The sequence below is a fragment of the Lagenorhynchus albirostris genome, chromosome 15, assembly GCF_949774975.1.
Source record: "Lagenorhynchus albirostris chromosome 15, mLagAlb1.1, whole genome shotgun sequence".
NCBI lineage: Eukaryota > Metazoa > Chordata > Mammalia > Artiodactyla > Delphinidae > Lagenorhynchus > Lagenorhynchus albirostris.
Window position 1 is genome coordinate 85,272,051 of NC_083109.1, and position 13,695 is coordinate 85,285,745.

At 40.3% G+C, this 13,695-nt stretch overlaps 1 protein-coding gene across 1 annotated transcript in view; it reads right to left on the minus strand.

The window, feature by feature from the left end:
- Window positions 1-13,695, minus strand: part of SDK1 (sidekick cell adhesion molecule 1) — an 817,812-nt gene that overhangs the window by 474,274 nt on the left and 329,843 nt on the right. The window lies entirely within an intron of this gene.

Sequence of the window (13,695 nt, forward strand, 5' to 3'; positions counted from 1 at the left end):
ACGAAGTGGAGATAGGAAACCTTCCAAAAAAGAATTCAAATAGTGATACTGAAGATGATCCAGGACCTTGCAAAAAAGAATGGAGGCAAAGACTGAGAAGATGCAAGTATGTTTAACAAAGACTCAGAAGAATTAAAAAACAAACAGAGATGAACAATACAATAATTGAAATGAAAAATACACTAGAAGGAATCAATAGCAGAATAACTGAGGCAGAAGAACGGATAAGTGACCTGAAAGACAGAATGGAGGGATTCACTGCTGTGGAGCAGAATAAAGAAAAAAGAATGAAAAGAAACAAAGACAGACTAAGAGACCTCTGGGACAACATTAAATGCAACAACATTCGCATTATAGGGGCCCCAGAAGGAGAAGAGAGACAGAAAGGACCCGAGAAAATATCTGAAGAGATTATAGTCAAAAACTTCCCTAACATGGGAAAGGAAATAGCCACCCAAGTCCAGGAAGCGCAGAGAGTCCCATACAGGATAAACCCAAGGAGAAACACGCCAAGACACATATTAATCAAATTGGCAAAAATTAAAGACAACGAAAAATTATTGAAAGCAGCAAGGGAAAAACGACAAATAACATACAAGAAACTCCCATAAAGTTAACAGCTGATTTCTCAGCAGAAACTCTACAAGCCAGAAGGGAGGTGCATGACATATTTAAAATGATGAAAGGGAAGAACATACAGCCAAGATTACTCTACCCAGCAAGGATCTCATTCAGATTTGATGGAGAAATCAAAAGCTTTACAGACAAGCAAAAGCTAAGAGAATTCAGCACCACCAAACCAGCTCTACAACAAATGCTAAAGGATGGTGTCTAAGTGGGAAACACAAGAGAAGACAAGGACCTACAAAAGCAAACCCAAAACAATTAAGAAAATGCTCATAGGAACATACATATCGATGATTACCTTAAACATCAATAGAGTAAATGCTCCAACCAAAAGACACAGGTTCACTGAATGGATACAAAAACAAGACCCATATATATGCTGTCTACAAGAGACCCACTTCAGACCCAGGGACACATTCAGACTGAAATTGAGGAGATGGAAAAAGATATTCCACACAAATGGAAATCAAAAGAACGCTGCAATAGCAATACTCACAGCAGATAAAATAGACTTTAAAATAAAGAATGTTAAAAGAGACAAGGAAGGACACTACATAATGATCAAGGGATCAATCCAAGAAGAAGATATAACAATTATAAATAGATATGCACCCAACACAGGAGCACCTCAATACATAAGGCAACTGCTAACAGCTATAAAAGAGGAAATCGACAGAAATAATAATAATAATCGACAATAATAGTGGGGGAGTTAACACCTCACTTACATCAATGGACAGATCATCCAAACAAAATTACTAAGGAAATACAAGCTTTAAATGACACAATGGACCAGAAAGATTTAATTGATATTTACAGGACATTCCATCCCAAAACAGCAGATTACACTTGCCTCTGAAGTGTGCATGGCACTTTCTCCAGGATAGATCACATGTTGGGTCACAAAACAAGCCTCAGTAAATTTAAGAAAATTGAAATCATATCAAGCATCTTTTCTGACCACAATGCTGTGAGATTAGAAATCAATTACAGGGAAAAAAAACATAAAAAACACAAACACATGGAGGCTAAACAATACGTTACTAAATAACCAAGAGATCACTGAAGAAATCAAAAAATACCTACAGACAAATGACAATGAAAACACAATGATCCAAAACCTGTGGGATGCAGCAAAAGCAGCTCTAAGAGCAAAGTTTATAGCTATACAAGCCTACCTCAAGAAAGAAGAAAAATCTCAAATAAACAATCTAACCTTACACCCAAAGGAACTAGAGAAAGAAAAAGAAACAAAACCCAATGTTAGCAGAAGGAAAGAAATCATAAAGATCAGAGCAGAAATAAATGAAATAGAAACAAAGAAAACAATAGCAAAGATCAATAAAACTAAAAGCTGGTTCTTTGAGAAGATAAACAAAATTGATAAACCATTAGCCAGACTCATCAAGAAAAAGAGGGAGAGGACTTAACTCAATAAAATTAGAAATGAAAAAGGAGAAATTACAACAGACACCCCAGAAATACAAAGCATCCTTAGAGACTACTAGAAGCAACTCTTATGCCAGTAAAATGGACAACCTGGAAAAAATGGACAAATTCTTAGAAAGGTATAACCTTCAAAGACTGAACCACAAAGAAATGGAAAATATGAACAGACCAATCACAAGTAATGAAATTGAAACTGTGATTAAAAATCTTCCAACAAACAAAAGTTCAGGACCAGATGGCTTCACAGGTGAATTCTATCAAACATTTAGAGAAGAGCTAACATCCATCCTTCTCAAACTCTTCCAAAAATTGCAGAGAAAGGAATACTCCCAAACTCATTCTATGAGGCCACCATCACCCTGATACCAAAACCAGACAAAGATACTACAAAAAAAATTACAGACCAATATCACTGATGAATATAGATGCAGAAATCCTCAACAAAATACTAGCAAACAGAATCCAAAAGCACATTGAAAGGATCATACACCATGATCAAGTGGGATTTATCCTAGGAATGCAAGGATTCTTCAATATACGCAAATCAATCAATGTGATACACCATATTAACAAATTGAAGAATAAAAACCATAGGATCATCTCAATAGATGCAGAAAAAGCTTCTGACAAATTTCAACACCAATTTATGATAAAAACTCTCCAGGAAGTGGGCAGAGAGGGAACCTACCTCAACATAATAAAGGCCATATACAACAAAACAACAGCAAACATCATTCTCAATGGTGAAAAAATGAAAGCATTTCCTCTAAGATCAGGAACAAGACAAGGATGTCCACTCTCACCACTATTGTTCAGCATAGTTTTGGAAGTCCTAGCCACAGCAATCAGAGAAGAAAAAGAAATAAAAGGAATACAAATTGGAAAAGAAGAATTAAAACTGTCACTGTCTGCAGATGACATGATACTATACATAGAGAATCCTAAAGATGCCACCAGAAAACTACTAGAGCTAATCAATGAATTTGGTAAAGTAGCAGGATACAAAATTAATGCACAGAAATCTGTTGCATTCCTATACACTAATGATGAAAAATCTGAAAGAGCAATTAAGGAAACACTCCCATTTACCATTGCAACAAAAAGAATAAAATACCCAGAAATAAACCTGCCTAAGGAGACAAAAGACCTGTATGCAGAAAACTGTAAGACACTGATGAAAGAAATTAAAGATGATTCAAACAGATGGAGAGATATACCATGTTCTTGGATTGGAAGAATCAACATTGTGAAAATGACTATACTACCCAAAGCAATCTACAGATTCAGTGCAATCCCTATCAAACTACCAATGGCATTTTTCACAGAACTAGAACAAAACATTTCACAATTTGTATGGAAACACAAAAGACCCCGAATAGCCAAAGCAATCTTGAGAAAGAAAAACAGAGCTGGAGAAATCAGGCTCCCTGACTTCAGACTATACTACAAAGCTACAGTCATCAGGACAGTATGGTACTGGCACAAAAACAGAAATATAGATCAGTGGAACAGGATAGAAAGCCCAGAGATAACCCCATGCACATATGGTCACCTTATCTTTGGTAAAGGAGGCAAGAATATATAATGGAGAAAAGACAGTCTCTTCAATAAGTGGTGCTGGGAAAACTGGACAGCTACCTGTAAAACAATGAAATTAGAACACTCCCTAACGCCATACACAAAAATACATTCAAAATGGATTAAAGACCAAAATGTAAGACTGGACACTATAAAACTCTTAGAGGAAAACAGGAAGAACACTCTTTGACATAAATCACAGCAAGATGTTTTTTGATTCACCTCCTAGAGTAATGGAAATAAAAACAAAAATAAATGAATGGGACCTAATGAAACTTAAAAGCTTTTGCAAAGCAAAGGAAACTACAAACAAGACGAAAAGACAACCCTCACAATGGGAGAAAATATTTGCCAACGAATCAACGGACAAATGATTAATCTCCAAAATATATAAACAGCTCATGCAGCTCAATATCAAAAAAACAAAAACCCAATCCAAAAATGGGCAGAAGACCTAAATAGACATTTCTCCAAAGAAGACCCAAGATGGCCAAGAAGCACATGAAAAACTGCTCAACATCACTAATTATTAGAGAAATGCAAATCAAAACTACAATAAGGTATCACCTCACACCAGTAAGAATGGACATCCTCAGAAAATCTACAAACAACAAATGCTGGAGAGGGTTTGGTGGAGAAAAGGGAACCCTCTTGCAGTGTTGGTAGGAATGTAAATTGATACAGCCACTATGGAGAACAGTATTGAAGTTCATTAAAAAACTAAAAATAGAATTACCATATGACCCAGCAATCCCACTACTGGGCATATACCCAGAGAAAACCTTAATTCAAAAAGACACATGCACCCCAATGTTCATTGCAGCACTATTTACAATAGCCAGGACAGGGAAGCAACCTAAATGCCTATCAACAGACGAATGGATAAAGAAGATGTGGTACATATATACAATGGAATATTAATCAGACATAAAAAGGAATGAAATTTGGTCATTTGTAGAGACGTGGATGCATCTAGAGACTGTCATACAGAGTAAAGTAAGTCAGAAGGAGAAAAACAAATATCGTATATTAACGCATATATGTAGAACCTAGAAAATGGTACCGATGAACCGGTGTGCAGGGGAGAAATTGAGACACAGATGTAGAGAACAAACGTATGGACACCAAGGGGGGAAAGTGGTGGGGGTGGGGTGGGGGTGGGTGTGTGATGAATTGGGAGATTGAGATTGACATGTATACACTGATGTGGATAAAACAGATGACTAATAAGAAAAAAAAGAGAAAAAAGCAAGCAATGGCGATAATGATGATAATGTTTTTAGGAAGACCTTCAATAACCATTAAATCAATTCTAAATTAAAAAAAAAACCATAACGTTGAATTCAAGAAGCAAGACACAAAATAATATATTCTGTTTGATTCCATGTGTATAGAAAACCCCCAGAGCAGGAAAAGATATAAGCAGTACAACTAAGAACAACAAGAAAGTGTTACCATAAAGGTCAAGTCTTCTGGGAGAGGAATGGAGGGGAAATGAATTGGAAGGGGGCCCACAGGAGGGTTCAGGTTGTGTTCAATGTTGGAATGAGAGGTGGGCACAAGGGTGTTTGCTTTATAACGTTTTATTCTGTACATTTACGATTTACGTACTTTTCCACATTTCTGTATATTTCATAATTAAATACGGCGGCATCAGTTGAAGAGGGACATTAATAGTATAGCTGGGCTGCAGAAGAAGGCAGATTTCAAAGTAACAAGTTCAAGATGACAGTGATTTATTTTGTAAACTACTTGTTGATATTTAGAAACATTGAAGGAAAAACAAAGATGTAGATATGGGAGTTCCACTAGAAAGTATGCACGTTTAATTTTTTCTCTTAATATTGCTGTATTGTGTTTATCATAATTCCACAGGGATGGTTTTCCAAAATAAATTAGTTTATATAAAATTAAGCAGATAAGTGACACTTTACATATGTTGATTGTTAACATCTCAGTGCAATGTGCCTTTATATCTGAACTGAAAAAGCAATAATGAGAGTAATGCATTAAAGCTTGTTGGAACATTAAACCTTAAACTTCTTTTACTTACATGGAACCCCCAAAGTTAATGCAGGGTATGTGACTGCTACACTGTCAGTGACACTTCCATTTGCCTCCATCTGTGTAACCAGAAGTACCAATTCTTGTGAATCAGCTATTGATAGATTTTCATTTAGCCCCAATTTTTCAAAAATTAGCTTTAAAAGATCATTATAGGCCAAAATGTTGTTCTACATATTACTTATATAAAAAAGAAATAAATGTTATCATTTTAATAATGGAATAAATAGAAGCTGCAGAGTCCCAAGGATGCATTTTTGATAATAACATAGTTATAATAAAATCACATTTGAACAACTATATGAACTTCATGGATATACATTTCTCAAATGAGAATTTACCCATGGTGAGGTCAGAATAACCTGGCAGGGTGTACAGATATGCAAAAGAAATTGCATGTATCATAATTCATTGAGATTTTTTTTATCATTTTTTTAAACATCTTTATTGGAGTGTAATTGCTTTACAATGGTGTGTTAGTTTCTGCTGTATAACAAAGTCAATCAGCTGTATGTATACATATACCCCCATATCTCCTCCCTCTTGTGTCTCCCTCCCACCCTCCCTATCCCACCCCTCTAGGTGGTCACAAAACACCAAGCTGATCTCCCTGTGCTATGCTGCTGCTTCCCACTAGCTATCTATTTTACATTTGGTAGTGTATGCCACTCTCTCACTTTGTCACAGCTTACTCTTCCCCCTCCCTGTGTCCTCAAGTCCGTTCTCTACATCTGCATCTTTATGCCTGTCCAGCCCCTAGGTTCATTAGAACTATTCTTTTTAGATTCCATATATATGTGTTAGCATATGGTATTTGCTTTTCTCTTTCTGACTTACTTCACTCTGTATGACAGACTCTAGGTCCATCCACCTCACTACAAATAGTTCAATTTTGTTTCTTTTTATGGCTGAGTAATATTCCATTGTATATATGTGCTACATCTTTATCCATTCATCTGTCGATGGACACTTACATTGCTTCTATGTGCTGGCTGTTGTAAACAGAGCTGCAATGAACACTGTGGTACATGACTCTTTTTGAATTATGGTTTTCTCAGGGTATATGCCAAGTAGTGGGATGGCTGGGTGGTATAGTAGTTCTATTTTTAATTTTTTAAGGAACCTCCATACTGTTCTCCATAGTGGCTGGATCAATTTACATTCCCACCAACAGTGCAGGAGGGTTCCCTTTTCTCCACACCCTCTCCAGCATTTATTATTTGTAGATTTTTTGATGATGGCCATTCTGACTGGTGTGAGGTGATACCTCCTTGTAGTTTTGATTTGCGATGTTGAGCAGTTTTTCATGTGCTTCTTGATTAGTGATGTTGAGCAGTTTTTCATGTGCTTCTTGGCCATCTTGGGTCTTCTTTGGAGAAATGTCTATTTAGGTCTTCTGCCCATTTTTGGATTGGGTTGTTTGTTTTTTTTGATATTGAGCTGCATGAGTTGCTTGTAAATTTTGCAGATTAATCCTTTGTCATTTGCTTCATTTGCAAATATTTTCTCCCATTCTGAGGGTTGTTTTTTCATCTTGTTTATGGTTTCCTTTGCTGTGCAAAAGCTTTAAAGTTTCACTAGGTCCCATTTGTTTATTTTTGTTTTTATTTCCATTTCTCTAAGAGGTGGGTCAAAAAGGATCTTGCTGTGATTTATGTCACAGAGTGTTCTTCCTATGTTTTCCTCTAGGAGTTTTATAGTGTCTGGCCTTACATTTAGGTCTTTAATCCATTGTGAGTTTATTTTTGTGTATGGTGTTAGGGAGTGTTCTAATTTCACTGTTTTACATGTAGCTGTCCAGTTTTCCCAGCACCACTTACTGAAGAGGCTGTCCTTTCTCCACTGTACATTCCTGCCTCCTTTATCAAAGATAAGGTGACCATATGTGTGTGCGTTTATCTCTGGGCTTTCTATCCTGTTCCATTGATCTATCTTTCTGTTTTTGTGCCAGTACCATACTGTCTTGATTACTGTAGCTTTGTAGTATAGTCTGAAGTCCGGGAGTCTGATTCCTCCAGCTCCGTTTTTCTTTCTCAAGATTGCTTTGGCTATTCGGGGTCTTTTGTGTTTCATTACAAATTGTGAAATTTTTTGTTCTAGTTCCGTGAAAAATGCCATTGGTAGTTTGATAGGGATTGCACTGAATCTGTAGATTGCTTTGGGTAGTATAGTCATTTTCACAATGTTGATTCTTCCAATCCAAGAACATGGTATATCTCTCCGTCTGTTTGAATCATCTTTAATTTCTTTCATCAGTGTCTTACAGTTTTCTGCATACAGGTCTTTTGTCTCCTTAGGTAGGTTTATTTCTAGGTATTTTATTCTTTTTGTTGCAGTGATAAATGGGAGTGTTTCCTTAATTTCTCTTTCAGATTTTTCATCATTAGTGTATAGGAATGCAAGAGATTTCTGTGCATTAATTTTGTATCCTGCGACTTTACCATATTCATTGATTAGCTCTAGTAGTTTTCTGGCAGCATGTTTAGGATTCTCCATGTATAGTATCATGTCATCTGCAGACAGTGTCAACTTTACTTCTACTTTTCCAATTTGGATTCCTTTTTCTTCTCTGACTGCTGTGGCTAAAACTTCCAAAACTATGTTGAATAACAGTGGTGAGAGTGGGCAACCTTGTCTTGATCTTAGAGGAAATGGTTTCAGTTTTTCACCACTGAGAACGATGTTGGCTGTGGTTTTGTCATATTGGCCTTTATTATGTTGAGGTAAGTTCCCTCTGTGTCTACTTTCTGGAGGGTTTTTATCATAAATGGGTGTTGAATTTTGTTAAAAGCTTTTTCTGCATCATCAAATCTGAATGAGATCCTTGCTGGGAAGAGTAATCTTGGTTGTAGGTTTTCCCATTAATCACTTTAAGTATGTCCTGTGGCTCCCTTCTGGCTTGCAGAGTTTCTGCTGAAAGATCAGCTGTTAACCTTATGGGGATTCCCTTGTATGTTATTTGTTGTTTTTCCCTTGCTGCTTTTAATATGTTTTCTTTGTATTTAATTTTTGATAGTTTGATTAGTATGTGTCTTGGCGTGTTTCTCCTTGGGTTTATCCTGTATGGGACCCTCTGTGCTTCCTGGGCTTGATTGACTATTTCCTTTCCCATATTAGGGAAGTTTTCAACTATAATCTCTTCAAATATTTTCTCAGTCCCTTTCTTTTTCTCTTCTTTTTCTGCGACCCCTATAATTCGAATGTTGGTGTGTTTAATGTTGTCCCAGAGGTCTCTGAGACTGTCCTCAATTCTTTTCATTCTTTTTTCTTTATTCTGCTCTGCAGTAGTTATTTCCACTATTTTATCTTCCAGGTCACATACCCATTCTTCTGCCTCAGTTATTCTGCTACTGATTCCTTCTAGAGAATTTTTAATTTCATTTATTGTGTTGTTCAACATGGTTTGATCTTTAGTTCTTCTAGGGCCTTGTTAAAAGTTTCTTGTATTTTCTCTATTCTATTTCCAAGATTTTGGATCATCTTTACTATCATTATTCTGAATTCTTTTTCAGGTAGACTGCCTATTTCCTCTTCATTTCTTAGGTCTGTTGGGTTTTTACCTTGCTCCTTCATCTGCTCTGTGTTTCCCTGTCTTCTCATTTCGCTTACCTTACTGTGTTTGGGCTTCCCTTTTCACAGGCTGCATGTTCATAGTTCCCGTTGTTTTTGCTGTCTGCCCCCAGGGGCTAAGGTTGGTTCAGTGGGTTGTGTAGGCTTCCTGATGGAGGGGACTGGTGCCTGTGTTCTGGTGGATGAGGCTGGATCTTGTCTTTCTGGTGGGCAGGTCCGCATCCGGTGGTGTGTTTTGGGGTGTCTGTGGACTTATTATGATTTTAGGCAGCCTCTCTGCTAATGGGTGGGGTTGTGTTCCTGTCTTGCTAGTTGTTTGGCATGGCGTGTCCAGCACTGTAGCTTGCTGGTCATTGAGTGGAACTGGGTCTTAGCATTGAGATGGAGATCTCTGGGAGATTTTCACCATTTGATATTACCTGGAGCCAGGAGGTCTCTGGGGGACCAATGTCCTGAACTTGGCTTTCCTACATCAGAGGCACAGGCCTGACACCTGGCCAGAGCATGAAGACCCTATCAGCCACATGGCTCAGAAGAAAAGGGAGAAAAAAAGAAAGAAAGAAAGAAAAAATAAAATAAAATAAAAGTTATTAAAATAAAAAAAATATTTAAAAAATCTAAAAGTAATTTAAAAAAAGGAAAAAAAGTAAGAAAGAAGAGACTAACGAAACCGAAAAACAAATCCACCAATGATAGCAAGCACTAAAAACTATACTAAAAAAAAACAAAATGGGCAGACAGAACCCTAGGACAAATGGCAAAAGCAAAGCTATACAGACAAAATCACACTAAGAAGCATATACATACACACTCACAAAAAGAAAAAAAAGGAAAAAAAATATATATATATATAAAAGGAAGAGAGCAACCAAATCAATAAAGAAATCTACCAATGATAATAAGCTCTAAATACTAAACTAAGATAAACAGAAAACCAGAAACAAATTAGATGCAGAAAGCAAACCCCAAGTCTACAGGTGCTCCCAAAGTCCACCACCTCAATTTGGGATGATTCATTGTCTATTCAGGTATTCCACAGATGCAGGGTATGTCAAGTTGATTGCGGAGATTTAATCCACCGCTCCTGAGGCTGCTGGGAGAGATTTCCCTTTCTCCTCTTTGTTCGCACAGCTCCTGGGGTTCAGCTTTGGGTTTGGCCCCGCCTCTGCGTGTAGGTCACCTGAGGTCATCTGTTCCCCAACCCAGACAGGAGGGGGTTAAATCAGCAGCTGATTAGGGGGCTCTGGCTCACTCAGGCCGGGGGGAGGGAGGGGTACGGATGCGGGGTGAGCCTGCGGTGGTAGAGGCCAGCGTGACGTTGCACCAGCCTGAGGCGTGCAGTGTGTTCTCCCGGGGAAGTTGTCCCTGGATCCCGGGACCCTGGCAGTGGTGGGCCGCACAGGCTCCCGGGAGGGGAGGTGTGGACAGTGACCTGTGCTCGCACGCAGGCTTCTTGGTGGCGGCAGTAGCAGGCTTAGCGTCCCATGCCCGTCTCTGGGGTCTGTGCTGATAGCCACGGCTCACACCTGTCTCTGGAGCTCGTTTAGGCGGTGCTCTGAACCCCCTCTCCTCATGCACCCCGAAACAATGGTCTCTTGCCTCTTCGGCAGCTCCAGACTTTTCCCTGGACTCCCTCCCGGCTAGCCATGGCGTACTAACCCCCTTCAGGCTGTGTTCATGCTGCCAACCCCAGTCCTCTCCCTGGGATCTCACCTCTGAAGCCCAAGCCTCAGCTCCCAGCCCCCACCCGCCCCGGCCGGTGAGCAGACAAGCCTCTCGGGCTGGTGAGTGCTGGTCGGCACTGATCCTCTGTGCGGGAATCTCTCCGCTTTGCCCTCCGCACCCCTGTTGCTGCGCTCTCCTCCATGGCTCTAAAGCTTCCCCCCCGCCACCCGTCTCGGCCAGTGAAGGGGCTTCCTAGTGTGTGGAAACTTTTCCTCCACAGCTCCCTCCCAGAGGTGCAGGTCCCGTCCCTATTCTTTTGTCTCTGTTTTTCCTTTTGCCCTACCCAGGTACGTGGGGAGTTTCTTGCCTTTTGGGAAGTCTAAGTTCTTCTGTGCATTCAGTAGGTGTTCTGTAGGAGTTGTTCCACGTGTAGATGTATTTCTGATGTATCTGTGGGGAGGAAGGTGATCTCCACATCTTACTCCTCCACCATCTTGAAGGTCTGTCCTATCATTTGTTTTTCTTCTAAGAGCACTTAATGGCAAAAACAAATCCTTACCACACAATTTCCCAAACTATAAGAGCACCCAAAGTAACAAAGCAAAAGTCCTTAAAGAGGAAAGTTCAATTCCAAGTTCAAAAAGAGAGTGATGTGATTACGTCGGCCAGCACCACCAGATAAAAGTAAGTGTGAGCATCTACCCCTCACTTCATCCTACAAGACCTGAGACAGGAAAGAATAAACCAACTCACCTCCCCACTGACACTGTTAAACCACACTGTCACTGTTTGATCTTTTTATCTCCACAAATGTACTTTAATAGACAGATAAGTATGAAAAGAAAATTAATATTAGTCATAACTCAACCAATTCACTCAAAGAAATCCAACAGCTTGCTATGCACCAGGTGCTGCTTGGGCCAGGGATACACAAGTGACTGAGACATGGCGTCCATCCTCAAGGCACTCACAGTGCAGAGAGAAACCAACAAACAGGCCATCACAGCTTAGAGCTGACAGGACCGACCGTGAAGTAAACATAGGAGACACAGGACCACACAGACCTCACTGCACCTGGTCTCAGTGGGCAGCTGGGCTGAGGAAAGTGGCCGGGGAGGTGTTCTCAGAGAAAGATGAAATCTAAAGCCCAAAGCAAAAGCCAGTCTGGGGAAGGGCATTCTAAGCAGTGGAATAGCATGTGCAAGGGTCCTGTGACGAAGAGGGTCCAGCGCAGGTGGGGCAAGCTTTCCAGGTGGCGTCTTATTGAGGGAAAGGGGGAGGCAGGAGGAGGCCGAGGCAGGCAGCGCCCGCGGGGAGGACCCCGGCTCAGACGTCATCCCGAAGACCGTGGGAAACCACTCAAGCGGGGAGTGGGGGGCAGGGGCGGCGTGTGACCTGCAGAGGGTGTCTACCCTCCAGGGTAGAGACTGAGCTGGGGAGGACAAAGCTGGAGACCTGGACGTGGGTCAGAGCTGGTGCAGAGACCTAAGCAGCACAGTCCGATGGCCTTAAGGAAGGCAGGGGCCGTGGAGGAGAACTTTTTGACACCTGGGATTTGAAGGGAAAGGTGAGGGAGGAATCCCGTGAGACGGCGCAGAGTGTTCTAACTTCCTCTGCCCTTTCATTAATGAAACCAACTGAGAAACTGCCTCTATCACTAAAAATCAATCCAAGCCTGTTAATAGAGGGAGGAGAAAAACAACACAAATAATACTCAATATTTCAAATGTGAATAAACCGTTTACCACTTTTCTCTCTGACTCTGGGGGGCACTAAACAGACTGCAGACGGCTGAGGTGGGAGCGTCAGGGAAGGGCCACTTCTCCTGGGCCACACTGCACATCCTGGGACAACCTCCAACACCACTGCCTGCTGCCTCTGGCTGCCACATTATGTCAGGGGAGGGAGGAGGACAATTTGTTAACTCTGGGATACCAACCACAAGACAAGCTCCATTCATTCATTCAACCAACAAATATTTCTCGAGTATGTGTGGTGAACTGTGCTGTATGCAAGAGGTGCAAAGGTGAAGAAAAATCAGTCCCTGTCCTCAAAGAATTTCAGCCTAGCTTGATTTAAGGTAGCAGGGATTAGAACAGAAATCAAAGCAGAATTATTCACTGTTTTAGTTGATGTTCAAATTCAGGTGAGCTACCCCTCATGGTAAAGAGAGCTTTGCAGAAATTGCTCAAGTGTTCCCAAAGGTCAGGCCATCAGTCATGAAGTGTGGTGAAAAGGGGGAAGAGACGCTGGAGCCTGTTGTAGCTGCACGGAAAGGGTGTCCACGCACACAGGCTCGTGTTGGGAAGCATAGAGAACTCATACCTGGAATCTCCTTCACAGAGGAAGGGCCCAACCACAAGCTCTCACAGGCTTGAGAAGAACAAGAGCCGTCAGAGAGAAAGTCCATTCTTTCTCAGAGGTTTATATCATTAATTCACTTCTCTACTTTCATGTAAATTCAGAGATCTCCAAGTTAGTCAAAAGAATCTACTCCGTTACAAAGGGCTTAATCATTCCACTGTTGATATGGCTCATGTCTATTCTTCCTGAAAATGATAAACTGCCCTTGAAAATCACTGCTAGTTTTCAAACATGAAGATATGAAGGTAACACTTTGTATTTCCTGGAGGCAGTGTTCCTTTGTCTGAGAGCCACGAGCAAGATGCCAAGTTGTTAGAACTCTTGCAGACTTCATCTACTTCCTCAAGAGAGGAAAAAAAAAAAAAAAAGGAAGTTTCC